Raw genomic sequence first — 12,397 nt, 5'->3', positions numbered from 1 at the left:
GGCTTGGAGCTTCAGCAAGGAATTCTGCCAGCAAAAGCAGAACATGAGGCCAGCTAAGTAGATGCCTAACACACAACAGCGTGTCCGCAGCTCCCGCAAGCACCTTCCTCCGCTGCCTGGCAGGAAGAGGGTGGTGGCAACAGCTGCTTCAGGGAAAGAACTGGTTGTGCCAGAATCATACACGTATCATTCCACATGCAGGCTCAGTTTCTGCCTCATTTAAATCCTAACGTATATGGATTATCTGTGACACATGGGACTGGTGATTTCATCAGCAAGAGACGCTGCATCTGGAGAACCAATCTGAGAAGATATCTGCTTCCCGGGTGCTTGAGGTTTTACGCTTTGCAAGTGTTTCATTCATTGTGCTGACATCAGGATGCAGAAGACATTAAGTCCCTCCCTGGCTACCATTCATAAAAGCCATCATCCCTCCAAAGCAAAGACAGCAGCAAACCGCAGTGCACAAAGAGTTACTGCTGCAGAGGCTGCCGGGCATCTGGGAGGGGCTTTGAGGCTCCCTAATCCACATCTGTATGCAGGTGTGTGTGTGTGTGTGTCTGTGTGTGTGTGTGTGTCTGTGTGTGTCTTCTAAAGTTACTTCTCTCACATGAGAACAGGGTGAGAGAAAAGGGTGGAGGGAGATGACCTTGGTCATTTAGCATAACCCAGCCACTGAGGAAGAAGCAATTCATCTTTCATAGCCCTCAGCATAACCTCCTACCCACTCTCTTCATTTCTCATTTAAAATTTCTCCCATGATTCTTAATAAGAACAAAGTCATACAGATTGACGCATGCATCCTGCCATGATGCAGATGCCAGCAAATTAATTCCCCCGACCAGGTGAAAGTGAGTCAGCCTGAATCCCTGGCCGGGCTCTCTCCCTCTCCACAAGAATGTTCTACAGGTCTCAGCTGCTCTCCTACCCTCCCAGCTCCAGCAGGGGTGGGCACTGGGAGCAGAGTCACTGGTCCTTTCCCTGCTAGGACCCTCCAATACACACAGGCACACACACACTTACTCATACCCTACCCTCTACATATCCTTTCCCCCACACAGTGTCACACCCAGTCCACAGCCCCACCCCTGCCATATACACACCCTCACCCCCTACTCCATACACACGTATGTACACCCTCCACCCCTAGTGCTCACCTCCATCCTACACGCACTCTTATACCTACCCCTCACCTCCTCCACACAGATGCTCATACCAAACCCCCATACTCTCATCCCTACTCCCCACACCTACAAACACCCCACCTTCCACACACACACACCCTTACCCCATACATACCTCATACCCTCACATCCACCCCCCAAAACCTCCCAGCCTACTTCACACATAACCCATGCACACCCACCCCACACACACCCACATCCAACTCCCATGCCTTCACACACTATTCCACACACACACACCCCTGCTCCATATGTAACTTCACACTTTTCCTCACATAAACATCTTCCCAACATCTCTCACACCCTAACTCCTCCCTTCCATGCAAGACCGAGTCCCACGCACAACCCTTGATCCATTCTGCTGATGTATGAACTTTACAGTAGTGTTTTACAAGCTGCCCACCAAGAGATGTCTAAAATCTGTTGTCTCTTCACCATTGTGAAAGCAGCAAGTGCCTAGGTGGGCTCAGGATCACACCTCTGCCATGCCCGGAGATGGGGTGGGACCTGGCACAAACCTCCTAAGAGCTCAGGGGCTGCTGCCTGGGAGCCCATGTGAAGGACCTGTGTGGGACTGAGCCTTTTTTTTTTTTGGCTTCCTCCTTCATTCTGGGATGTTTTCCCAGCAGCTGAGTGTGGAAGTAAGAACTGAGGTTGTTGACAGGAGCTGCAGAAGGAGCAGGGACACCAAGTTTCTGGGAGGATTTAGTATTTAGTAAACAAGCAGCTGGGAGGCAAACAGAAAGATTCCAGGCAAGTTTCCTACTGGAGGACACTGGAAATCAGTGACCTCTGAAAAAGAGCAAAACTACCCTGAAGATTAACAAATAATGCCATGGGAACGTAAAACAGCACAGCCGCTATGCAAAACAGAATAATGGGCTCCCAAAATGTTAAAAATAGAATTACCATATAATCCAGCAATTTCATTGCTGCACATCTAGCCAAAACAATTGGAAGCAGGGACTTGAATAGATATCCATACACCCATACTCATGGCTGCATTACTCACAATGACCAAGAGGTATGTTTTGGATAAAATAGTGTCTCTACAAAATTTATATGTTGAAGCCCTAACCCCCAATGATACTGTATTTGGAGACAACCCCTTTAAAGAGGCAATTAGGGTTAGATGAGGAAGTGATATCAGGGAGACAGACAGAAAGAAAGCCATGTGAAGATGCAACGAGAAGGCAGCTGTCTACAGGACAAGGAGAGAGGCTCAGGAGAAATCGGCCCTGCTGGCACCTTGATCTGGGACTTTCAGTCTCCAGAACTGTGAAAAAATACATTTATGTTGTTTAAGCTTCCAAGCCTGTGGTATTTGTTAGGGAAGACCTAACAGACTAACACAAGGTGGATGCAGCCTAAGTGTCCATGAGCGGGTGAATGGATAAACCAAAGGTGGTTATGCACATACAATGGAACATTGTTCAACACCCAAAAGGAAGGACTTCTGACACAGGCTACATGCCACAACATGTATAAACTTTGAGGACATTATGCTAAGTGAAATAAGCCAGTCACAAAAGGATAAATACTGTATACTTCCACTTGCATAAGATATTTAGAGTAGTAAAATTCATCGAAGCTGGGAGCAGTGGCCTAAGCCTGTAAATCCCAGCACTTTGGGAGGCTGAGGTAGGCAGATCACTTGAGGCCAGGAGGTTGAGACCAGGCTGGCCAACGTGGAAACCTCATCTATACTAAAAATTTAAACATTAGCTGGGCATGGTGGCACACGCCTGTAATTTCAGCTGCTCAGGACACTGAGGCACGAGAATCGCTTGAACCCGGGAGGTGAGGGTTGCAGTCAGCCGAGATTGCACCACTGCACTTCAGCCTGGGCAACAGAGCAAGACTCCATCTCAAACATATACATATATATGAAGATGAAGAACGTTCTGGAGATGGATGGTAGTGATGGTTGCCCAACAGTGTGACTGTACTTAATGCCAATGGACTACACACTTAAAAATGGTTAAATGGTGGCCAGGCACAATGGCTCATGCCTGTAATCCCAGCACTTTGGGAGGCCGAGGCGGTGGATCGCCTGAGGTCAGGATTTTGAGACCAGCCTGATCAACATGGTGAAATCCTGTCTCTATGAAAAAATAACAAAATTAACCGGGTGTGGTGGCATGCACCTGTAATCTCAGCTACTTAGGAGGCTGAGACAGGAGAATTGCTTGAACCCAGGAGGCGGAAGATGCAGTGAGCCAAGATCACACCATTGCACTCCAGTCTGGGCAACAGAGCGAGACTCCATCTCAAAAGAAAAGAAAAGAAAAGAAAAGAACAAAAGGTCGGGCATGGTGGCTCTCACACCTGTAATCCCAGCACTTTGGGAGGCAGAGGCAGGAGGATCACTTGAGGTCAGGAGTTCGAGACCAGCCTGACCAATATGGTGAAATTCTGTCTCTACTAAAAATACAAACATTAGCCGGGCATGGTGGGGGCACCTGTAGTCCCAGCTACTCGGGAGTCTGAGACAGGACTATTGCTTGAACCCAGGAGGCAGAGGTTGCAGTGAGCCGAGATCATGCCACTGCACTCCAGCCTGGGCAAAGAGTGAGACTCTGTTAAAAAAAAAAAAAAAAAAAAAAAAGTTAAATGATAAATTTTAGGCTAGATGTATTTTAACAATTTTTAAAAATGAATGAAAGGAAAGTATAAAGAAAGACTGGTATTCTTTCTTTCTTTAACTTTATCTTTCATTCTTTTTTTTAAATTGTAGAACCAGCTGCCTGTCTCAAATTTATAAGTGCTCTTGTATATTCTGCAAAGTAGAAGAGGGCATAGCCTTCAAGTTCCCACAGAATGAGAGGGAATGTCAGCTTTGCTACATACCATGTGTCTGACTTTGGCCAAGCATCCTAGTTATTCTGGGCCTTAATGTCCTCTCTAAAAAAGGGGCAGTGGTAACAGCAACCATGGTACCTGCTCTAAGGGATGCTCTCAGAATTACACAAGGGAAATCATGGAAAGCTGGAAAGCACTTTGCAGAGCACCAGCATGTGGCAAACACTCAAGGACCGGCTTCTGTGTTTAGTATGACTATCTCCAAACCCCAAAGGCTGCCGGACAGAGCTCTGGCCATGTGGCAAGGCTGTACTCCACACTGATACTGAGGCCTTGACTCATCACTTTACCCCCCAGGGTCTTATTTCTGCACCTGCCTAGCAAGGTCCTTAGGCTACATGACTTCTAAGTCCCTTTACAACTTGAAAGGAGAGAAAAGCAAACAGGCACATGGACTGGAGATGGATGCACAGAATCTGGCATGGAGTGGGTGCTTAGACACTGTGTTTGGAACGGAACCAAATGTCCAGACAACACAAATAGGTTTCAAAGAATTTCACTGCATAGGAGTTCACATTCAGAGATCCCTGGTCTCCCATAGGAAGAGAGGTATAATGCCATGACCCAGTTATGGCTAGAAGTATCCACTGGTGGCTGGGCACAGTGACGAACCCCTGTAATCCCAGCACTTTGGGAGGCCAAGGTGGGTGGATCATTTGAGGTCAGGAGTTCAAGACCAACCTAGCCAACATGGTGAAATCATGTCTCTACTAAAAATATAAAACCTTAGCCAGGCATGGTGGCCAACTCCTGTAATCCCAGCTACTTGGGTGGCTGTAGCACGAGAATTGCTTGAACCCAGGAGGTGGAGGGTGCAGTGAGCCAAGATCATGCCATTGCAATCCAGACTGGGCAACAGGGGGGGGAAAAAGCAGCAGCATCCATCGGTTGTTCTCGTCCATCTTCCTCTTTCACTTTCTCCCTCACTGTACTCACACTAAGCAAGACTCTGAGTGTCAAAGGAGATCTAGTTGTACAGCTGGTTTATTCCTTCTTTAGCTATAAGATAGGACTAAGCTTAGGGTAATGGGGAAGAAATTAAGTGGCAAATGGAAGAGGAGACAAAAGATGAAGGTCTGGAGAAACAAGCAGATCCCCAAGTAGAAGAGAAAACGAACTGTTATAAATGGAGGACAAGAAGGCAAAGTGGAAGAAACTCTGCAGACCAGCTGTCCTCAGTAATATTCCTTCCCACCCTTCACTGACCCGAGAACAGTCTGCCTTTTGGCACCATGGGCCACTCGTATCTCTTCCTGAACAGAGGGTGGGGATTTGGACACACTGTGTGGGATGGGTCCATGAAGAGATAGTTGTTCTGAGGATCAAGGAACCCAGGACAAGGGGGCAGGGAGGTTTGTCTATGAGTAATCTACATTAGCAGTCCCAACCTTTTTAGCACCAGGGACTGGTTTTGCAGAAGACAATTTTTCCATGGACTTGGGAATGGGGATTGTTTTGGGATGAAACTGTTCCACCTCAGATCATGAGGTATTAGATCCTCATAAGGAGTGTGCAACATAGATTCCTCGCATGCACAGTTCACAATAGGGTGCATACTCCTGAGAATCTAATGCCACCACTGATCTGACAGGAGGTGAAGCTCAGGTGGTAAAGCTCGCTGTCCACTGCTCATCTTCTCTGGCTGTGAGGCCCAGTTCCTAACAGGCTACAGGCCAGTACTGGTCCGTGGCTCCGGGGTTGGAGACCCCGATCTACACCATTGTCACATACATGTCCTTCCAGTGGATGGGTGATCTGTCCTACCACGTCTGTGCCCTGCAGAGCCACCCCAAGAAGGCTTCAGGACAGCTTGCAGTGCACGTACAGAGTTTGTGTCCACCTTGCAGGAATGATGCCATATATCCAGCTCCACATGGAAAGCCAGGCAGCTTTCCATGCAAGAGCTGCACTAGACTCTGCAGTATGAGGCTATTAGCAGCCCCTTCCTCATGGGGCTTCCAGTCTAGTGGGGAGATCACTAATAAGCAAGTAAACAAATCAGTCATGACAGTTATTATTATCATAGGGCTGTGGAGGAAAGAAACAGGAAGCCCAGGGAGTGAGTGACTAACCACCCATTTCACTTCTATCATGCCTGACTTAGTAACCTTTAATGCAGGAACATGCTTTTCCCTCTACAGAAAGATGCAGGACCCTTCACTCCGGGTCCTAATAAACCCCTACAGTCCTAGTGCCACCTCAACCCAGCCGTCTCTGATAGGACTTCCACTCCCCTGGCTCCCCAAGCCCACCACTCAGGGCCAGCCTGCTAGTACTTTTCCTGGTTCATATCCATAGGCTCCTCATACAAATGTCTAGAATCTGCAAGAAAGTTGAGTAAGGGCTAACAGCCCCGATAAAGAACAATGACCACCTCTGCTGCTCCAACTATCCTATCTGGTTAAGAAAGAAGCCAGAGAGAAGTCTGTGAAACGTAGGTGTGGTTTTCTTTAAAAAGCTAATTTTTTCCGTTTACATAATGGAGAATATGCTACTTGTTTTAGAAAATACTCTACTCATTTTCTCTCCTCTACAATTACTCAGGTCCCACTTTAGTTGGGTTGAAATAGAGAACACCCACACAGGCTGGATGGTTAAATACTATTTTAGGGTGCCTTTGTCTGCAATTCACCAGTCCCAGAGCAGGCACCGCTTACATTTAGTTCGTATGAAAGGGTTTAGTCCTCCTCCCCATTCTTTTATCTATCCCAGAATTGCATATAGATTCCCTATGATGATATGAAGCAAATCAAGTTGGAAATCTGCTCAAAATTGGGGACATGACTGGGTCTCCAAATATCTCCATTCTTACTTACCACTCTTCTTCCCTGAATTTCAATGTTTCTCGAATATATGCCCACCCACATATATACAACACCCTTCCTTTCCATCTGCTGATTCACCTGCTCTCTGCCCCCTCCTCCCCAGACACTACTCAGCTCTGGTTGTTTCACGGCCAAAATCCCATCAAATTATTGAGCGAGTTCTGATTATCTTATCTCAGCAGGGGGCCCCTAGTGTCTCTTTTAGCATCTTGTTTATTTCCTTCGCAAGGCTCGCCACAATTTGTAATTTCGTGTATTGTTTATTGGCTATTTTCAGCTCCATAAGAACTAGCACCGTGCCTCCATTGTTTACTGCTGCATCCTAGCACAATGTGTAGAAAAGAACCAATCAATAAAAAGACTGCCAGTGTATCTGAGTTCTGTTTTTCTGGGTCCTTTAGCCAGTGTTTGCAGGGGGGCACCGGGGTCTCTGAGTATCCAATATTGAGCCCTCCTACCACCCTGCTTTAGAAACCTTAAAGTACTTAAAAATCACAGGGGAGTTTACAAAAGACGTGTGCTCCCAGGAAATGCCCATTCTAGAGATTCTGGTTCAGTAGGTCTGAGGCAGGGTCTTTCAACACAGGAAGTCCAAGGTCCCTATTCCCTGGGGCCTTGACACACTATAAATGTCTCAGTTGCCCATTTAGTTCTACTTGCCCCAGGGCCAAAAGCTTTTCTCTGAGTCCCAGCCCTCTGACTACCTCATTGCCTTTTTATCTTTCGGTGGGTTCCCCTGAGAGCTGCTCCCACCCCCACCAGGAGGTATAAAGTGTGAAGTGCTCAGAAGCAAGAAGGTATTGCTTCCTGAACTTCTTGATGTTCTTGCCAACAAAGTGGGACTTCTCCCAATGTCGACCATTACAAGAAAAAGCCAAATTTATCCCTCCCCTAAAGTAAAGACATTGGACTTTTGGCGAATCCCTCTGGGGACAGCGTCACTCGTGTCTGAGCATGGTTTGCAGCACAGCACACCTCAGCTCAGCCCGGCCCAGCTTCCCTTTGTTCAGGAGCTCAGCCCTCACTCCTCGGCACCTCCCAAAGGAGAAATTCAATGTAGCTATTCACCTTAAGGAGCCTTCTGTTGACAAGAAGATCCAGGTCTTATTCGGCTCCTATCAGCAATTCTTTTTAAACAAGGACAACCTAGCCACAATACACAATAATAAAACCCACATTTCCCTTAAGCTAAATGACTTCAACCTGGAGAGGGGGAAGCCTATACTTGATTTCACCTGATTGTGATATCCTTGTTATGTTCACTTTATTTAATAAACAATAAGAACAAGATGTTTCGGAGAGAATAATACCATTTTGTAAACTCCCACTTTAAAGCAGAATTCTAAGGTTTTCTAGATAGTAAGACTGATTTTTCTGAAAATACAATGTGTCTCGCTTACAACTCATGGAATGAACTTCAATAGTTTCTCAATGGAGTTACTAGTACTTTAACTATCCAAAAGCACAGGTCTTAAGATGGATAAGCCCCTAACTAGTCATTTTTCCCAGAACATTAATTAAATCCCAAGGGCTGAAGTTCAAAGCTAGTCTGGGTTGTAGCCCATATGGTTGCTTCTTTGTGGCTTTGTTTCCATTTATTTTAGCCCTGAAAAATATTCGCCTTCAAAACTAAACTTAGTAAGATGAGAGCAGAGGAGATGGCCCACTGGGCCCTTAATCTGGCTCATTCTGTGTCACAGGGCAAACCACCAAACGATACTGGCTCATGGGCCCTCTACTTTTTCCGATAACACTACCTTAACTCCTTCCATTTCTAAAATTCAATGAATATTAGAAATCACTAAGTGTTCACTGAAAATCATAAAATCACATGCCATATGAAATAACATATATCTATGCCTTTAAAGATGGCAGATCACATTGGAAAGCATGGCCATTTCCTCAAATTTTTAAGTTATATATTTTTAAATTTTGAATTGACACATAGTAATTATACATATTTATAGGGCACACAGTGAGGTTTGATACATATATAGTGATCAAATCACAATAATGAGATTATTCACCACCTCAAATATTTACCATTTGCTTGTGTTGGGAACATTCACAATCTTCTCTCCTAGTTATTTGAAAACCCATAGTAAATTATTGTTGATGAGAGTTACACTACAGTGCTGTAGAATACTAGAACTGATTCCTTCTATCTAGCTATGATTTTATATCCTTTAACCAATCCCTCCCTATCTCTCTCGCCCCCTTACCCATCCCAGCATCTAGTAACCACTATTCTACTCTCTACTTCTATGAGATAATTTTTTTTTTTTTTTTTTTTTTTTTTTTTTGAGATGGAGTCTTGCTCTGACACCCAGGCTGGAGTGCAGTGGCACGATCTTGGCTCACTGCAAGCTCTGCCTCCCGGGTTCACACCATTCTCCTGCCTCAGCCTCCCAAGTAGCTGGGACTACAGGCACCCACCACCATGTCTGGCTAATTTTTGTTTGTATTTTTAGTAGAGACAAGGTTTCACCATGTTAGCCAGGATGGTCTCTATCTCCTGACCTCGTGATCCATCCGCCTCGGCCTCCCAAGGTGCTGGGATTACAGGCGTGAGCTACCTCGCCCAGCCAAGATCAACTTTTTTAGCATTCACACAGGAGTGAGAACATACAGTGTTTATCTTTCTATGACTGGCTTATTTCATTTAACATAATTTTCTCCAGGATCACCCATGTTGCTGTGAATGATAGTATTTCATTCTTTTTTCTGACTGGAAAATATTCCATTGTATATAAGTACCATATTTTCTTTATCCATTTGTCTGTTGATAGACACTTAGGTTTTCAAATCTAATATTTTGCAAGAAAATTAAAAAATTCAGCTCTTGTCTCTCTATAAACTTGAGTTTTATAATCTTCAGAAGGCCAAAAATGTCCTAAAAAAGACAACAGGTGCCAAGGCTAGGAAGGCCAGATGTCTGGACTTGATCTGTGTCCCTATAAACCTCTGGGAAGTGAGGACAACAAAGTGCATTCTTGTACTGCAGCTCTTGCACCTCACCCCAGCACCAGACCCAAAGCTGGATACACATTTGCTTCTCAATAAATCCTGCTGAAAGAAAGAATTACCCTTAGAAGAAAACGTCTCAAAGGACACAGTTCTCAGGAAAAATGTGATCTTCAGATCAGCAGAAATATTTTCTAAAAGTTAGCAGGGGTAGGTGGAGCAGAATATATTTATGAAAGCTGTCAACTTTATATTTCACCAAGTGAGAGCATGTGAGAAAGAAAACAAACAAATCCCCTCCCCATCATTTCTTCACAAAATGAAAATTTTAAAAACAATTTCTAAGTGAAAGGTTGTTCATAGACTTTATTAAAAAAAAAAACTCACTATATTCATTTATCTTATATTTATACTTTCGCCAAAAAGCAAAAAAAACTATAGCACAGGCTGGCCCCTGGGAGCCACTGAACTGGGTACAGTTCCTTCCAGCCTTCCATGAGAGAGTAGGAAATTAGTAGTATGAAGAGAAATACCTGAAAGAGTCAGCAACAAGAAAAAAGATTAAGATGTCATGCCAGAGAAAACAGGAGGAGCCAATGGGGCAAAGCTGCAGGGGAGTGGGGGAGATGGGTAGGCTGCCAGGCAAAAGGCAGCACAGGTGGGTCAACTAGGCAAGTCCTGCCTCAATGCCTCTGCTCAGTCCAACACCGCTGATGCTTCTCTGAGGCAGTTCCCAGACAAGGAAAAATAGAGGCAGCTGCTGAAATGGCTTCCACTTTTTCTGCCAACACACACTAAGGATTCCCCTGAGGGTGAGGCCCACAGATCTGGTTTCCCTGGTGACAAGAAGACAGGCTGGATAGCTGCATCTGAACAATGGGGCAGAATAAACCAGACCTGGAAGTAGTTCAGAGCTTTTTTGTCATGCAGTTCATTCAACTGGGAATGAGAACTAGTGTTTGCACCGTGACCATGTTGGCTACAGGATGTACTCATTGACACTGATAACAAAAGTTGTCTAAAATTAAATGAATCATAGGATACTGTTCCAGCTGAGGAACAAACCTTGGTAGGGGAGACAGGTGACTCTACCTCAACTCAAAAAACCACACCAGAAAAACGCCAAGTGGCATCCTGCAGGGGTCCAGCAGAGAGGAAAATTACTTCGGAGATCATGCTTCCAGAGACCAACATTATGCAGCCCAGCATCTAATTACTCATCTTCTGAGAACCGCACTCCTAGATCCTAAGTGGGAAATATGGCCCAAGTCTAACAAATCAGCTTATTCCAAACGCAATCATCACAGGGACTGATTCAGAAATGGGCACATGCCCCAAGCCAGATAAATGACACTCAAATAAGGGACTTTTCAGAACTAGGAAGGAGAGACTGTTATTTTACTATGTGGTAGGCAGAATCCTAAAGGTAGCCATCAAGATTCCTATACCCTGATAACATAATCAAACACTAATCTAGGTACTTCTATGAAGAGATTTGCAAATGTAATTAAAGCTTTAACTCAGCTGACCAAAGATACAGATTACTTGGCTGAGCCTGGACCAATCAGGGGAAGCCTTTAAAATGCACAGCATTTCTTCCAGTTGGTAGCAAAAGACAACATCAGAGAAATTCAAAGCACAAGGATTTGCCATGCTGTTGCTGACTCCAAGATAAAGGGTGAGGAGGGGGAATGTGACAGCCTCTAGAAGCTGAGAGCTGCCCTCAGGTGACACCCAGAAAGGAAGTAGGACACATAGTTGCACAACTACAAGGAACCAAATTCAGGCAACAATCTGCAGAAGCTGGGACGGAGGCTCTTCTCCAGATCCTCCAGATAAGAAACTACCCCAGCCAGTGCCTAGATTTCAATTTCATGAAACTCTAAATAGAAAACCCAGTTGAGTCCACCCACATTTCTGACCTGCATAACTGTGAGCTAATAAATACATGTTTGAAGCCACTAAGTTCTTGGTAATTTGTCACCCATTAATAGAAAACTAATATACATTGGAATTAGTGACTAAATAATTTGTCCCTAGGGAGGGGCTGACCTAAATAAAGATGAAGCCAATATAGAAAAACAAGAAGCGAGAGACAGGAATAGATGGCATCTCCATGATGAGTTTTCATCCCTGGACCTAGCCATGCATAGAGCCTATCCTGATCCTAAGTTTTCAGATATATATCAATAACATCCTGTTCTTATTAAAACCAAGTTGAATTGACTTCAGTCACACGGTAAGAATCCCAGATACTTTGTAAAACATCCTCAATCAATCCTGAATTAAGGCCTAACCCTACAGACTGGGTTTGCATTTGAATACAAAAATACAGCTGCCTATTCTTACAGAAATAATACCATTCAGTCAGCTCAAGAATGTGAAAGGCCTAAGAAGCCTCTTTCTTGACTATTTTCACAAAATTAACACAATTTTGAGGAAGAAACACATCCTGAACAAAACAATACATACCATCTTGAGGCCTGATATGGCTTGATGCCAAAATACCTGTAAGATAAACTGTGGATGCTAATAAAAACACAATCTAGTCTTTCACATGGA

General features: G+C 44.6%; 1 protein-coding gene across 11 annotated transcripts in view; it reads right to left on the bottom strand.

Moving 5' to 3' along the window:
* The window catches only part of FAM13C (family with sequence similarity 13 member C), a 141,502-nt gene that overhangs the window by 37,751 nt on the left and 91,354 nt on the right, over positions 1-12,397 (bottom strand). The window lies entirely within an intron of this gene.

The sequence above is a fragment of the Chlorocebus sabaeus genome, chromosome 9 (assembly GCF_047675955.1).
Source record: "Chlorocebus sabaeus isolate Y175 chromosome 9, mChlSab1.0.hap1, whole genome shotgun sequence".
NCBI lineage: Eukaryota > Metazoa > Chordata > Mammalia > Primates > Cercopithecidae > Chlorocebus > Chlorocebus sabaeus.
Note: the sequence above shows the minus strand (reverse complement) of the source record. Positions and strands in the feature narration are given on the sequence as shown.